General features: G+C 33.6%; 1 pseudogene across 1 annotated transcript in view; it reads left to right on the forward strand.

The window, feature by feature from the left end:
• Positions 1–12,213: 12,213 nt before the first annotated feature.
• The window catches only part of LOC104587665 (ubiquitin C-terminal hydrolase 12-like), a 46,204-nt pseudogene continuing 40,619 nt past the window's right edge, over positions 12,214–17,798 (forward strand). Inside the window, exons 1-9 of the transcript XR_016076209.1 lie at positions 12,214–12,408; positions 12,682–12,745; positions 12,948–13,098; positions 13,200–13,356; positions 13,877–14,142; positions 14,247–14,465; positions 14,556–14,664; positions 14,760–14,875; positions 16,433–16,531. The product of XR_016076209.1 is annotated as a ubiquitin C-terminal hydrolase 12-like (transcript). The remainder of the gene's footprint in view (positions 12,409–12,681; positions 12,746–12,947; positions 13,099–13,199; positions 13,357–13,876; positions 14,143–14,246; positions 14,466–14,555; positions 14,665–14,759; positions 14,876–16,432; positions 16,532–17,798) is intronic.

Here is a 17,798-nt window from a genome sequence, read left to right on the forward strand (position 1 = left end):
CGATAAGGAAATTTTTGTTCTTTGTCTCTTTCTCATTTTCTAGAAATCTCTCTTCCATATTTGTTGCTAACATGTAACTATTTACAATGATGCCATTAAGAAAGAGCTAACTACTCTCTTTTTCATGCCTAATTATTTATATACTTATTTTAAAAAGTTAATAGATTTTATTGATTTAATTTACTAGATTATTTAATTATATCCCTCTCTATCTTACTGCTCGGTGTACAATATTTAAGGGTTGTCAACAGGTGGGGATTGGTCTAGGTAGTTTGGATATTTATTTATTTTATTAAATTAAATTATTCAATTATATATTTTACAAAATTAAGAAAATTATTATCCATAGATTTTTATTTATTTAATTAACTAATTGACTTCATTAATTAATAATTTATTAACAAGTTAAGGAGGTTGGGATTAAACTTGTTCACAGGTAGTGCCAAGTTTGGGTTGTACTTTGTCTTTATTCAATAGAATATTTTGAAGCCAACTTTAAGCCCGACCCAACCATTAGACCTTTCTCTTGAGTCGAGCCCAGCTAGGAAAGTGTTATTGTTTATTACTCTCTTATTTCCACACCAATTTATTTATATATTTAATATAGTAAGTTAAAAAAATTATTTATTTAATTTGCTAAATGATTTAATTTTATCAAAAAATTATTTCACTATATCTCTCCCTCCCTGAGTCTAATATTTTTGGTTATCAATGGGCCGAGCTTGGTTTTAGATAGATTGGATATTTATTTATTATTTTACTAAATGAATTGAGTCATTATATATAGATTTTATTATTTAGTTTAATAAATTAATTATTAATTTATTTTTCTCATTTACTGGATCCTTATTTTTTGGGTTATCTACGAGTTAGGTCTATTGTGGTATAGCATGTACCTGTCCCGTCCCAATAATTAATGAATTTTATTTTATTCTTTTGTTTTACTAATTATTCATTTATGAGTATTTAGTTATTGTATTAATTTAAATTGTTGATTTGTTTATTTTACATAATTAAGTAAAATATTATCCATATATTTCTATTTTTTAATTTACTAAATTATTCAAGTAATTAATAATTTATTTAACTATTTAGTTATTTGAACCTCTCTCCCTTAACTTATACCACGGGCCGGATATTCTCCCATAGCTAAGTTTAACAAAACCAACATATTTTGAGAATTTGGGAAATGAACTCAACTCTATCAAAAAGTGAAAACTTTCCTACTCAAATCAAAACAAAGCAAATAAAAAACGACCAATCCAAACAATCCCATTTAAACAATATAAAGAATAATTGAGACATGACTTGATATAAATCACATCAACCAACAAATACCGAGTATATTACCCCACTAAAATCACCACTTTCACTTAGACGAACCTTTTAAATCTCTCTAAATAAGATAAATCCACTAACTCAGACTTGTAAGTGCCAAACAGAACCTATAGGAACCGATTCCAACTAATCCATTTCCGGCGATGTAAACGTGTATGTGCCAAACCAACTAACCTAAACTTTTAATGATGAGAAAAGAAGTTTCCGTATTTCTTATCGAAATATTTCAAAGCATTGGCAATTTCATAATGAAAAAAGTCATCAAAAATCCTAACAAAAAACACATTTCCATTCAAACGTCAATCAAATCAATACCCACTAACAAAGCATATTGTCAAAACAAAATCCCCTTACTAACAGAAAAGAACCCGGCATACCTAAATAAAGTAGGAAATCAGGTCAACTCCTCAACAAAATAAAATAGACCAACTCGTAGGAAAATAAAACAAATAAACATTCATCGATCCAAACCGTCCCGTCAACACAATCTAAAATAAACAAAAGAAGAAACTTGACTTAATCAATTTAACCCACAAGAATAGACCTTATTAAAATTCTAATCACACTATTGTTAATTAAACAAACCCACTATAACTTATACCACAGACCGGATATTCTCCCAAATCTAAATTAAACAAAACCAACATACTTACAGAATTTGGGAAATCAACTCGAGTCAAATCAAAACAAAGCAAATAAAAAAGAATCAATCCAAACAATCCCATTTAAACAACATACAGAATAATTGAGACCTGACTTGATATAAATCACATCAACCAACAAATACCGAGCATATTACCCCACTAAAATCACCACTTTCACTTAGACGAAACTTTTAAATCTCTCTAAATAAGCTAAATCCACTCACTCAAACTTGTATATGCCAAACAGAACCTATAGGAACCGATTCCAACTAATCCATTTCCGACGATGTAAACGGGCATGTGCCAAACCAACTAACCTAAAGTTTTAATGATCAAAAAGGAAGTTTTCGTATTTCATATTGAAATCTTTCAAAGCATTGGCAATTTCATAATGAGAAAAGTCATCAAAAATCCTAACGAAAAAGACATTAAACTATTAGTGCCAAACTACAAACAGCGATCACTCTCAGCATTTTAAAACAATCTACCCAATATAGTCTGTTACAACAGAGCATTAACAAAAGCCAACATGGCCAACCCAAATTGGAATCAACACAACCATTTCATGTCGGCCCAAACCATCATTCTGTAACCGAAAAAACAGAAGCATAGGAAGAAATTATCCACTGTATTTAAAAATCCAACCAGAGCTACAAATTAGTTTCCCATAACGATGCCACCAAAGAATACCGTAGCTGAAATCAATCCAAACAATCCAAAACTATCCAAATCGTCCTAATCTATCAATTCAAAAACTAAACAAGAGTCTATCCCCACGAAACAAGATGAGGACAATTTGAGATTATTCCCTTTCTAACCAACCAACCCCGATGCAAATGAATCAAACTCAACATAGAGAAAATCATCTAGTAGAGATCGAATATAGCCGAGATTAATTAAACCCATTCTTCCGAATCCTGAGAAACTGAGTCTAGCAAAACCTAGGTAAAAGCAACAACAGATTATCCAAAACTAACCAAGCTGTGGCAAACCAATCAAACATCAATCAAATCAATACCCACTAACAAAGAATATTAGCGAAACAAACTCCCCTTACTAACAGAAACGAACCCGACATATGTAAATAAAGTAGGAAATCAAGTCAACTCCTCTAGAAAATATAACTAGACCCACTTGTAAGAAAATAAAACAAATAAACATTGATCAATCCAAACAGTCCCGTCTAAACAATCTAAAACAAAACAAAGAAAAACTTGACTTAATCAATTTATCCCACAAGAATAGAGCCTATTACAACTCTAATCACACTATTCTTAATTAAACAAACCCACTATAACTTATATACCACAGGACGCATAATCTCCCAATTATAAGTTAAACAAAACAAACATATTTAGTGAAGTTGGGAAATCAACTCAACTCCCTGAAAAAGTGAAACATTTTTTACACAAACCAAAACAAAACAAATAAACAATGACCAATCCAAACAAATCCATTTAAACAACATAGAAAATCATAGAGACCAAACAGGACATAAATCACATCACCCCTCTAAAGTCTCCATTTAGAGGGGTGATGTGATTTGAAATATTTCGATATGAAATACGGAACTTCTTTTTTGATCATTAAATGTTTAGGTTAGTTGGTTTGGCACATGCACGTTTACATCGCCGGAAATGCATTATTTGGAATTGGTTCCTATAGGTTCTGTTTGGCACTTACAAGTCTGAGTGAATGGATTTAGCTTATTTAGGGAGATTTAAAAAGTTCGTCTAAGTGAAAGTGGTGATTTTAGTGGGGTACTATGCTCAGTATTTGTTGGTTGATGTGATTTATATCAAGTTTTGTCTCAATTATTCTGTAGGTTGTTTAAATGGGATTGTCTGGATTGGTCGTTTTTTATTTGCTTTGTTTTGATTTGAACAGTAAAATTTTCACTTTTTGATGGAGTTGTATTGATTTCCCAAATTCTCTAAATATGTTGGTTTTGTTTAATTTAGATTTGGGGGAATATCTGGACCGTGGTAGTTATAGTGGGTTTGTTTTATTAACAATAGTGTGATTAGAATTTTAATAAGCTCTATTCTTGTGGGTTGAATTGATTAAGTAAAATTTCTTCTTTTGTTTATTTTAGATTGTGTTGACGGGACGGTTTGGATCAATGAACGTTTATTTGTTTTGTTTTCCTACGAGTTGGTCTATTTTATTTTGTTGAGGAGTTGACCTGATTTACTACTTTATTTAGGTATGACGGGTTTTTTTTTTCTATTAGTAAGGAGATTTTGTTTTGCTAATATGCTTTGTTAGTGGGTGTTGATTTGATTGATGTTTGAATGGTTTGCCACGGCTTGATTAGTTTTGGAAATTCTTTATTTGCTCCTACCTAGGTTTGGCCTAGGATTAGGAATAATGGGTTTGATTAAGTTTATCTATATTCGATATCTACCAGATGGTTTTCTCTATGTTGAGTTTGATCATTTGCATCAGGGTTGGTTGGTTAAAAAGGGAATAATTTCAAATTGTCCACATCTTGTTTCGTGTGGATTGACTCTTGTTTAGTTTTTGAATTGATAGATTAAGATGGTTTAGATAGTTTTGGATTGTTTGGATTGATTTCAGGTACGGTCTTCTTTGATGGCATTGTTATGGGAAGCTAATCTATAGCTCGGGTTGGGTTTTTTAAATAAAGTGGATAATTTTTTCCTATGCTTCTGTTTGATCGATTACGGAATGATGGTATGGGCCGGCATGGAATGGTTGTGTTGATTCCAATTTGGGTTGGCCATGTTCGCTTTTGTTAGTGCTCTGTTGTAACAGACTATATTGGGTGGATTGTTTTAAGATGCTGAGAGTGATCGCTGTTTGTAGTTTGGCACTAATAGTTTAATGCGTTTTTTGTTAGGATTTTTGATGATTTTTCTCATTATGAAATTGTCAGTGCTTTGAAATATTTTGATATGAAATACGGAAATTTCTTTTTTGATCATTAAAAGTTTAGGTTAGTTGGTTTGGCACATGCACGTTTAGATCGCCGGAAATGGATTAGTTGGAATCGGTTCCTATAAGTTCTGTTTGGCACTTACAAGTCTGAGTGAGTGGATTTAATTTATTTAGGGAGATTTAAAAGGTTCATCTAAGTGAAAGTAGTTATTTTAGTGGGGTAATATGCTCAGTATTTGTTGGTTGATATGATTTATATCAAGTCATGTCTCAATTATTTTGTATGTTGTTTAAATGGGATTCTTTGGATTGGTCGTTTTTTATTTGCTTTGTTTTGATTTGAGTAGGAAATGTTTTACTTTTTCATGGAGTTGAGTTGATTTTCCAAATTTTCTAAATATGTTGGTTTTGTTTAACTTAGATTTGGTAGAATATCCGGCCCGTGGTATAAGTTATAGTGGGTTTGTTTAATTAACAAAAGTGTGATTACAATTTTAATAAGCTCTATTCCTGTGGGTTAATTTGATTAAGTAAAATTTCTTCTTTTGTTTATTTTAGATTGTGTTGACGGGACGGTTTGGATCGATGAACGTTTATTTGTTTTATTTTCCTTTGAGTTGGTTTATTTTATTTTGTTGAGGAGTTGACCTGATTGCTACTTTATTTAGGTATGCCAGGTTCTTTCCTGTTAGTAAGGGGATTTTGTTTTGCTAATATGCTTTGTTAGTTGGTATTGATTTGATTGATGTTTGAATGGTTTGCCACGGTTTGGTTAGTTTTGGAAAATCTGTATTTCCTCCTACATAAGTTTGGCCCAAGATTAGGAAGAATGGGTTTGATTAAGTTTCCTACCAGATGGTTTTCTCTATGTTAAGTTTGATTCATTTGCATCAGGATTGGTAGGTTAGAAATGGAATAATCTCAAATTGTCCTCATCGTGTGGATTGACTCTTGTTTAGTTTTTGAATTGATAGATTAGGACGGTTTGGATAGTTTTAGATTGTTTGGATTGATTTCAGCTATGGTCTTCTTTAATGACATCGTTATGGGAAGATAATCTATAGCCCTGGTTGGATTTTTTAAATAAAGTGGATAATTTTTTCCTATGCTTTTGTTTTATCGGTTACGGATTGATTGTTTGGGCGGCATGAAATGGTTGTGTTGATTCCAAATTGGGTTGGCCATGTTCGCTTTTGTTAATGCTCTGTTGTAACAGACTATATTGGGTGGATTGTTTTAAGATGCTGAGAGTGATTGTTGTTTGTAGTTTGGCACTAATAGTTTAATATGTTTTTCGTTAAGATTTTGATGACTTTTCTCATTATGAAATTGCCAGTGCTTTGAAATATTTTGATATGAAATACAAAAACTTCTTTTTTGATCATTAAATGTTTAGGTTAGTTGCTTTGGCACATGCACGTTTACATCGCCGGAAATGCATTAGTTGGAATCGGTTCCTATAGGTTCTGTTTGGCACTTACAAGTCTGAGTGAGTGGATTTAGCTTATTTAGGGAGATTTAAAAAGTTTGTCTAAGTGAAAGTGGTGATTTTAGTGGGGTAATATGCTCAGTATTTATTGGTTGATGTGATTTATATCAAGTTATGTCTCAATTATTCTGTAAGTTGTTTAAATGGGATTGTCTGGATTGGTCGTTTTTTATTTGTTTTGTTTTGATTTGAGTATGAAAGTTTTCACTTTTTGATGGAGTTGTATTGATTTCCCAAATTCTCTAAATATGTTGGTTTTGTTTAAATTAGATTTGGGAGAATATCCGCCCCGTGGTACAAGTTATAGTGGGTTTGTTTTATTAATAATAGTGTGATTAGAATTTTAATAAGCTCTATTCTTGTGGGTTAAATTGATTAAGTAAAATTTCTTCTTTTGTTTATTTTAGCTTGTGTTGACGGGACGGTATGGATCGATGAACGCTTTTTTGTTTTGTTTTCCTACCAGTTGGTCTATTTTATTTTGTTGAAGAGTTGACCTGATTTACTACTTTATTTAGGTATAACGGGTTTTTTTCTATTAGTAAGAAGATTTTGTTTTGCTAATATGCTTTGTTAGTGGGTGTTGATTTGATTGATGTTTGAATGGTTTGCCACGACTTGGTTAGTTTTGGAAATTCTTTTTTTGCTCCAACCTAGGTGTGGCCTAGGATTAGTAAGAATGGGTTTGATTAAGTTTATCGATATTCGATATCTACCAGATGGTTTTCTCTATGTTGAGTTTGATTCATTTGCATCAAAGTTGGTTGGTTAGAAAGGGAATAATCTCAAATTGTCCTCATCTTGTTTCGTGTGGATTGACTCTTGTTTAGTTTTTGAATTGATAGATTAGGACGGTTTGGATAGTTTTGGATTGTTTGGATTGATTTCGGGTACGGTCTTCTTTGATTGCATTGTTATGCGAAGCTAATCTATAGCCCGGGTTGGGTTTTTTAAATAAAGTGGATAATTTTTTCCTATGCTTCTGTTTTATCGGTTACGGAATGATGGTATGGGCCGGCATGAAATGGTTGTGTTGATTCCAATTTGGGTTGGCCATGTTCGCTTTAATTAGTGCTCTGTTGTAACAGACTATATTGGGTGGATTGTTTTATTATGCTGAGAGTGATCGCTGTTTGTAGTTTGGCACTAATAGTTTAATGCGTTTTTTGTTAGGATTTTTGATGATTTTTCTCATTATGAAATTGTCAGTGCTTTGAAATATTTTGATATGAAATACGGAAATTTCTTTTTTAATCATTAAAAGTTTAGGTCAGTTGGTTTGGCACATGCACGTTTACATCGCCGTAAATGGATTAGTTGGAATCGGTTCCTATAAGTTCTGTTTGGCACTTACAAGTCTGAGTGAGTGGATTTAATTTATTTAGAGAGATTTAAAATGTTCGTCTAAGTGAAAGTGGTGATTTTAGTGGGGTAATATGCTCAGAATTTGTTGGGATTGTTTGGATTGGTCATGTCTCAATTATTTTGTACGTTGTTTAAATGGGATTGTTTGGATTGGTCATTTTTTTTTTTTGCTTTGTTTTGATTTGAGTAGGAAAGGTTTTACTTTTTTATGGAGTTGAGTTGATTTCCCAAATTCTCTAAATATGTTGGTTTTGTTTAACTTAAATTTGGGAGAATATCCGGCCCGTGGTATAAGTTATAGTGGGTTTGTTTAATTAACAAAAGTGTGATTAGAATTTTAATAAGCTCTATTCTTGTGGGTTAATTTGATTAAGTAAAATTTCTTCTTTTGTTTATTTTAGATTGTGTTGATGGGACGGTATGGATCGATGAACGTTTAATTATTTTATTTTCTTTCGAGTTGGTCTATTTTATTTTGTTGAGGAGTTGGCCTGATTACTACTTTATTTAGGTTTGCCGGGTTCTTTTCTGTTAGTATGGGGATTTTGTTTTGCTAATATGCTTTATTAGTGGGTATTGATTTGATTGATGTTTGAATGGTTTGCCACGGCTTGGTTAGTTTTGGAAAATCTGTATTTCCTCCTACATAAGTTTGGCCCAAGATTAGGAAGAATGGGTTTAATTAAGTTTAGCTATATTCGATATCTACCAGATTGTTTTCTCTATGTTAAGTCTGATTCATTTGCATCAGGATTGGTAGGTTAGAAATGGAATAATCTCGAATTGTCCTCAAATAAAATAAATCCACTCACTCAAACTTGTAAGTGCCAAACAGAACTTATAGGAACCAATTCCAACTAATCCATTTCCGGCGATATAAACGTGCATGTGCCAAACCAACTAACCTAAACTTTTAATGATCAAAAAAGAAATTTCCGTATTTCATATCGAAATATTTCAAAGCACTGGCAATTTCATAATGAGAAAAATCATCAAAAATCCTAACAAAAAACACATTAAACTATTAGTGCCAAACTACAAACAGCGATCACTCTCAGCATCTTAAAACAATCCACCCAATATAGTCTGTTACAACAGAGCACTAACAAAAGCGAACATTAACAAAAGCCACAGAACGGATAATCTCCCAATTCTAAGTTAAACAAAACAAACATATTTAGAGAAACTGGGAAATCAACTCAACTCCATGAAAAAGTGGAACCTTTCCTAGTCAAATCAAAATAAAACAAATAAACAACGACCAATCCAAACAAACCCATTTAAACAACGTAGAAAATCATAGAGACCAAACTGGACATAAATCACATCACCCCCCTAAAATTTCCATTTACATTTAGACGAACCACTTAAATCTCTCAAAATATGCTAAATCCACTCACTCAGACTTATAAGTGTCAAACAGAGCCAATCGGAACCGATTCAAGCTAATTCACTCTGGCGATGCAAACGTGCATGTGCCAAACCAACTAACCTAAAATTTTAAGGATCAAAAAACATGTTTTTGTATTTCATAGAGATATATTTCAAAACACTAACAATTTAATAACCAGAAAAATCTTCAAAATCCCAAACGAATAACACGTTAAGCTATTATTGCCAAACTACAAACAACAACCACTCCCAGCATATTTAAACAATCCGCCCAATATATTCTGTTAGAACAGAGCACTAAAAAAATCCAACACGACCATCCCAAATTGGAACCAACACAACAATTTCATGTCGGCCGAAACTATCATTCCGCAACCGATAAAACAGAAGCATAGGAAGGAATAATTCACTTTATTTAAAAAGTCCAACCAAAGCTAATCGATAGATTCCCAGAATGAAGCCTTCAAAGAAAACCGTAGCTGAAATCAATCCAAACAATCCAAGACTATCAAAACCGTCCTAAACTATCAATTGAGAAACTAAACTAGAGTCAACCCACACGAAACAAGATGCAGACAATTTTGGATTATTCCCTTACTAACCAACCAACCCTGATGCAAATGAATCAAACTCAACATAGAGAAAACCATCTGGTAGATATCAAATATCGTTAAACTTAATCAAACCCATTCTTCCTAATCCTGGACCAAACCTAGGTAGGAGCAAATACAGATTTTCCAATACTAACCAAGCCGTGGCAAACCATTCAAACATCAATCAAATCAATACCCACTAACAAAGCATATTAGCAAAACAAAATCCCCTTACTAACAGAAAAGAACCGGACATACCTAAATAAAGTAGGGAATCAGGCCAACTCCTCAACAAAATAAATAGACCAACTCGTAGGAAAGTAAAACAAATAAACGTTCATCGATCCAATCCTAAGTTAATCAATTTAACCAACAAATATAGAGCTTATTAAAATTCTAATCACACTATTGTTAATTAAACAAACCTATAACTTATACCACTAGCCGAATATTCTCCCAATTCTAAGTTAAACAAAACCAACATACTTAGGGAATTTGGGAAATCAACTCAACTCCATCAAAAAGTGAAACCTTTCCTACTCAAATCAAAACAAAGCAAATAAAAAATGACCAATCCAAACAATCCCATTTAAAACACATACAGAATAATTGAGACATAACTTGATATAAATCACACCAACCAACAAATACAGAGCATATTACCCCACTAAAATCACCACTTTCACTTAATCGAACCTTTTAAATCTCTCTAAATAATCTAAATCCACTCACTCAGACTTGTAAGTGCCAAACAGAATCTATAGGAACCGATTCCAACTAATCCATTTTCGGCGATGTAAACGTGCTTGTGCCAAACCAACTACCTAACCTTTTAATGATCAAAAAAGAAGTTTCCATATTTCATATCGAAATATTTCAAAGCACTGGCAATTTCATAATGAGAAAAGTCATCAAAAATCCTAACGAAAAACACATTAAACTATTAGTGCCAAAATACAAACAGCGATCACTCTCAGCATCTAAAAACAATCCACCAAATATAGTCTGTTACAACAGAGCATTAACAAAAGCCAACATAGCCAACCCAAATTGGAATCAACACAACCATTTCATGTCGGCCGAAACCATCATTCCGTAACCAATAAAACAGAAGCATAGGAAAAATTATCCACTTTATTTAAAAAATCCAAATAGAGCTATAGATTAGCTTCCCATAACGATGACATCAAAGAAGACTATAGCTGAAATCAATCCAAACAATCCAAAACTATCCAAACCGTCCTAATCTATCAATTCAAAAACAAAACAAGAGTCAATCCACATGAACCAAGATGAGGACAATTTGAGATTATTCCCTTTTTACCAACCAACCCCGATTCAAATGAATCAAACTCAACATAGAGAAAGTCATTTGGTAGAGATCGAATATAGCTGAGATTAATCAAACCCATTCTTCCAAATCCTGAGAAACAGAGTCTAACCAAACCTAGGTAGAAGCAACAACAGATTATCCAAAACTAACCAAATTGTGGCAAACCAATCAAATATCAATCAAATCAATACCCACTAACAAAGCATATTAGCGAAACAAACTCCCTCACTAACAGAAGAAACGAACCCGACATACGTAATTTTCTTTCAAATCAAATGGTTAACAAATGATGTCATACATTTATTATATTAAACACTAATAGACATGTATTAACAATGAAAATGAAAATATAAAATTTAAATCTACAAACACACAATACTTTGGTTATTTATACTTTTATAATGAGTTTAGATAAAAATACTGAAATTATCATTTTTTTAACTATTAATGAAATTATGCACAATTACCGGTTCATTCCGATGGCGCAAGCATTGATGAATTAAGTCATGAAGCATTTATGCAGAAAAAAAACGAAAGTCATGAAGCATAATGTACAAGGAATCTCGTGTAGACCCAAATTTGAGACCCACATGACGTCCATACACGTCCATCATGTCCGTTTTTTTTTTTCTAATTTCTCATCGTTCCAAAGAAAAGAAGAGCTCCCCATATTATTGCATGATTACGTTACCGTTGGATAATCCGGATTTTTTGGACAGATAATCGGATACTGATAAAACCGTGCACCTTAATTACACCGAAACACAAAATCATTCTTTTCCGAAAACCCGGCTGGACCAGATCGTCAATCTGCTAAGCTGAGCCTCCTCGTGGGTGTTGAAAGCGCCAACACTGTACTTGCTTGACCAGTGGGCAAGACCAGACTGGTCCATCTGACACTTTCAGTTCTTTTGTTTAATCGGGTTATACTGGGCCGATCAAATCGAACCGAACCGGTATCTTTGAAGAGTGAAGACCTTCGATCGAGTAGTGTGGGCTTCCTCAGTCCCCACCTTAACGTGGATAGTTCCGAAGACGGTAGACCGTCTGTTGGGTAGTCTATGAGATCTGCTCCTGGTATGAATGGGAAGTAGTGAAGTATTAGCATGTGCAATAGACCTTCTCTGAGTTTAATTGTCAAGAAATGCCCAAACTACCCCTCCTCGAAATAAAACCCATAGCCTTTTTCCTAGACCAGTTTTTCGGTGGTGTCTCGTTGCAGAAAGCCCCGTTCTCCTTTCTCCCTATTGTTCGTTCGGTTGCAGTTCATTGTTCTCTGCTGTTCGCAGATTCGTCGATTGGACGACTCTCCTATCTTCATCCATGACTTTGATGACTCCCCCACCGATATATGTATAACACGAAATCTCTCTCTCTCTCTAGCTGTCTATCTATTTATCGGAAAATTGATTATTTTCGGTGCTTCGCTGTTTTCTCCAGGGGGCTAGTTTGGTTTATGCTATTTCTATCGGTTTTGGTGGTCTAGGGTTTGGGTTCGATTTGTAGGGTCTGAATTGACCGCAATTTCGGAATTCCATTGCGATGTTGTTCGATTTCTAGGGTTTTGATTCAATCGAGGGTGGGTTTTACTGGATCCGAGCTTTGATTCGTGCTTCTTTTTTGCAGCAAGAGGACGACGAGATGTTGGTTCCCCATTCGGATTTTGCAGATGTTCCGCAGCCAATGGAAGGTAATGTTTCTGTCTATAAATCAATCTGTTTTGCCAATTTTGTTGTTCGAGTTTTGAATCTCTGGTGCGCGGTCAGTTCGATTTGGTGGAGGTAATCCAAACTTAGGTCTTTATTGCACACGAGTTGCAGTGTTTGGTATCATGTAAATGATGGGAAATGATATTAGGGTTTTGATTTTTGAATTTCTCTTCTACCTATTAGTAGTAGCACAAGCAGAAACTGCTAGTACGGTGGAGAGTCAGCCAGTGGAGGATCCTCCCTCATCGAGATTTACGTGGACAATCGAAAATTTTTCTAGGCTGAACACCAAGAAACACTATTCCGAAATTTTCATTGTTGGCGGTTATAAATGGTAAGCGGGTCTCCCATCTCTATCAGATTTCTTTCGATACTTGAGGGTAGTTGATCCTGTTAGTGTTGATCAAGTTTGAGCCCTTGCATTGCTTTGGGCAGGCGGGTGCTTATTTTTCCGAAGGGAAACAACGTGGACCATTTATCTATGTACCTAGATGTTGCGGATTCTGCAAGCTTGCCTTATGGGTGGAGTAGATATGCCCAGTTCAGCTTGGCCGTGATAAATCAAATAACAACAAGTATACTGTTAGAAAAGGTACGATTTTTTCCCATCTTGATATTTGCATGCTGTTGGATAGATTTCTATGTTAAAATCCTTATTTTTTTTCCTTAGTTACATACATGAGCATAGTTGTGGTCACTACTTGATTTTTATACGTGAATTTTGTGAGCATTCGTTGTTGTTGTTGTTATTATTATTATTATTATTATTATTTAAATTGGTAATGTTGATTGCATATAATCTAATGTGGATTTCAGTTGGTACTATCATAATAAATACCAGCTGTTTTCTTTCATTTATTGCATTACTGATAAAATATGTGTTATACCATTATGTCATGGCTTTGGTATATAATCCTCTTGAAAAGGGTTTTCCTTTTTATATTGGAGGTGTTTTTTATGGTTACAACTCTTCTGTCAACTTCCCTTGGAAAGGAAACCACAGCTCCTTCTACTTGGAACTATGTAAATTGTTATTGGCTCAAATTCCATTATTTTCAATAATAAGAAACACGTGGGGCTTGAGTATAATTCAATTAACTTGCATTGTGCAGACACACAACACCAGTTCAATGCACGTGAGAGTGATTGAGGTTTCACATTATTCATGCCTCTCAGTGAGCTATATGACCCAAGTAGAGGGTATCTTGTGAATGATACATGTATAGTTGAAGCTGAGGTTGCAGTCCGTAGGGTTGTGGATTATTGGACATATGATTCAAAAAAGGAAACGGGTTATGTTGGACTTAAGAACCAAGGAGCAACCCGTTACATGAATTCTCTGCTCCAGACTCTGTACCATATTCCTTACTTCAGAAAGGTTAGAAACTTAGTATACATGCAGAAATTCTCTTTATGTTCAGGGTAACTTCTCATCTTATGAAGAAGAAAACCTTTTTTTTTTGTCTGGAATTTATATATCAGGCTGTATACCACATGCCAACAACTGAGAATGATATGCCATCGGGAAGCATCCCTCTGGCTCTGCAGAGCTTATTCTACAAGCTCCAGTACAGTGACAACAGTGTTGCAACAGAAGAGCTTACCAAGTCTTTTGGATGGGACACATATGATTCTTTCATGCAGCATGATGTGCAGGAACTTAATAGGGTTTTGTGTGAAAAGCTTGAAGACAAAATGAAGGTGTTTTTTGGTGAACATAATCTTTTTTTTAGAAAGTTTCATCTCATTGCCAGGACTATGTTGATTTTGATTTTTTGTTTGGGTGTTCAGGGGACTGTTGTAGAGGGTACAATACAGCAATTATTTGAAGGGCACCATATGAACTACATTGAATGCATCAATGTAGATTACAAGTCTACAAGGAAGGAGTCATTTTATGGTATTTTTGTTTTAATTTCAATCTGAATTGTAGAATGGATTTTATTGCCCTTGTCAATCTCCTGTGGTGCTGAAGTGCCCATGTATAAATGACAGATCTTCAGCTTGATGTCAAAGGCTGTAAAGATGTTTATGCTTCTTTTGATAAGTATGTAGAAGTTGAACGTCTTGAAGGTGATAACAAGTATCATGCTGAGCAACATGGGCTACAGGTATAAAGGCTGGATAACAATTTATGTGAAAAGCTTATAGAACTTCTGTGTCTAAATACTTGAATAAAAAGTGGCTTAAGGCAATTAGTTGTTTTTTTGATAAATCTTAAGGCAATTAGTTGTTTTTTATTTTTGATGACCTTTTTCCCATCCCTTCCAAAATGCAGCATTTTATTTTTTCCCCAAGCAAATGGTACGTTAAATGCTAACATACCATTGATAGCATATTAATTTATCTTATTCATTTGATGGGTAACTGTTAAATTTTATTAAACATGAAACAAAAAATGTCACATATAATACATGCCATATATTCCTTAGCTTTAGACTAGTATTTGCCACCTAGTCCTTTCCTTTTCTCATTACATTCAACATTCAGACAATTGACTGCAAAATAATTGAATCCCATTTGCCCCTTGTTTTGCCATTGCACCAACTATACAGTTTATTAATAAGCTCTTTCCATTCTCATTAGATCATGGTATTCCTCCCTTGTGCTTTGCCTTCTTTGAGTGGATTACTCTGATTTGAAAGATAGAAATAGTTTCAAATGAAATAGTTTTCCTTTGTTGCAGAAATTGAACAAGAGGATAAAGGGAGAACATTGTTATAGTTGTTGTAGTCATCATTATCTAAGCCTTGTTTCAAGTTTCAACCATATGGGGTTGGCTACATGAATCCTGTTTCATTATTCCATTTTCTTCAGTTTCATACATGTTGTTAAATTATGAGCCCTTAAATCATTTCTTACTAGTTACTACTACAATCCATGTTCTTCTAGCCTTTTCAAATTATGGGCCCTTAAATTGTGAGTCCTTAAAACATTTCTTGGGCATCTATTTTCTTTTCTATTTTTCTTCCATTTGGTATCTTTCCTTTTGGAATAACAAGTCTTTACACCTGATTTATTTTAGTCTTGTAGTAAGGAAAAATCTATTTGACTTGAGTTTGACCCACTTTTAAATGCTATTTAGTGTTCATTCATGTGAAATTGTAACCTTTTTTATATTTAATGAAAGCCTTATTTTATTCTTCTTATTATTAAAAAATGTTATTAAATGTTCATTTATCAAAAAAATGTTGTTAAATGTTCATTCTTTTTAAAATGTCTTTAGTATTGTCATATTATTAGCTGTTACAGATTTTAAAACTATATCTCTTGTTTCATTCTTCTCCAATGACCATGGTTTAAAATACTGACATGCATGATGCACATTTTTTTTTTCACATAAAGTGATTCAAATAGTTGAAACTTTTTTTTTCTGTCTGAGTTTTTTAATGATGGACATGTTGGGGAGTGTTTAGTGTTTTTTAATGATGCACATTTTTCGATGCAGTGATTTGTTTGAATAACTTGTTATTTATTAAAAATAATAATAAAATTTTTTAGCTTTTAGCCATGTGAACTGATTTAGTTTAATGCTTAATTCTGGTAATTGAACAAAAAATTATGACATTTAGCATCTTTTTATTTATCTTTTCTTTTCATTTGGATTGGATTAAGTATGCTGCTTGAAGATGTTTATTAAAGGGACTACTACTATTTGATTCTTTCAGGATCCTAGAAAGGGGGTCCTTTTCATTGATTTTCCTCCTGTCCTTCAACTTCAGCTGAAACAATTTGAATATGATTTCATGCGAGATACTATGGTCAAGGTTAGTGATATTACTTGAACCATTATTTGTTTAATTTTTTTTTTTTGTGTATTCTAACTATTTTTCCACTTTTGGTGAATATATTAGTTTTGATTTTTTATTTGTTTTGGTTTTAATAGGAAATAATAGGTTTCATGAACATACAATGATATAACAGCTTTACTATTATACTAGATGTGAGGGTGGGCCTTGGTGCAACGGTTAGTTGCTCCATTGTGACCTGGGTGACCAGGGTTCAAATCTTGGAAATGGCTCTGTATGTACAGGAGTAGGGCTACATACATCTGTCCCTCCCTAGATCCTGCATTGGCGGGAGCCTCGTTTTCTGGGATGCCCTTTTTTACTATTACACTACAAGGTGTTTCCTTATCATATGCATGTAAGGGAAACTAATATGTAGAAAGTTGTCAATCTTAGTGTCTAATGATCTCATCCTGGTTGCTTTTGATGTTCATCTGCATCTTGTCCAACAATCTCATTGCCAAGTGAATCAATATGTCTCTGCAAATTTTTTGGGAGTGATTGGAACATCCTTCAAAATTCCTTCTATTTTTTAAATCAGTAACTGAAATGGGGTTTATTAATGTTCAAAAAGAATGTAGTACAAATTGCAATGTGCAATGGCACCCTTTTACATTTGGCTATCTCTTGCTTCTTCCTCTCTTCATTTTGTTTACATATGCCAATTGCTGTTTAAGCGATGACTCCCCTAAACAATCCACTTCCTATTGGCCCTTGCCTGGCCAATACATTTGACAACTGTTAGCAGACCTTTTTAATGCAAGAGAAAGTTGTTCTTGTTTTCAAAGCTAAAGCATGTGGTTCTCTCATTATATGCCTAATGCCTGTATTTCCACGTACACAACTTGTTTAATTTGTGAGCAATTCCAATATAAGTCGACTGTTGCCTTCCACGGTTCCACCACATCTCTATCATTAAATCTTTTACTTAACCTTAGTGCATGTAGGACTGCCAACAGCTCCACTCTTTTTGAGTGACCATAGTTTCCAAGGCGTCTAGGCGATTCTGGGCGACACTGGGGCGCCTAGTCGCCTAGGCAATAAAAATTTTATAATATAAAAATCCGACTTTTGGCTAGTTTCCTAGTTTTATATACCATTCAGCATGTATGTTAATTGAAAAAATAGCAATTCTCATTATTAAGAACATTAAATTTCCTCTAAAAATGGGGTAAATCATCACATCTAAAAGATAAAAATCTTTTACATATATTAATTTCATTATTTTGAAAAATAATACTACTAT

The sequence above is a fragment of the Nelumbo nucifera genome, chromosome 5 (assembly GCF_055504915.1).
Source record: "Nelumbo nucifera cultivar China Antique chromosome 5, China Antique-T2T, whole genome shotgun sequence".
NCBI lineage: Eukaryota > Viridiplantae > Streptophyta > Magnoliopsida > Proteales > Nelumbonaceae > Nelumbo > Nelumbo nucifera.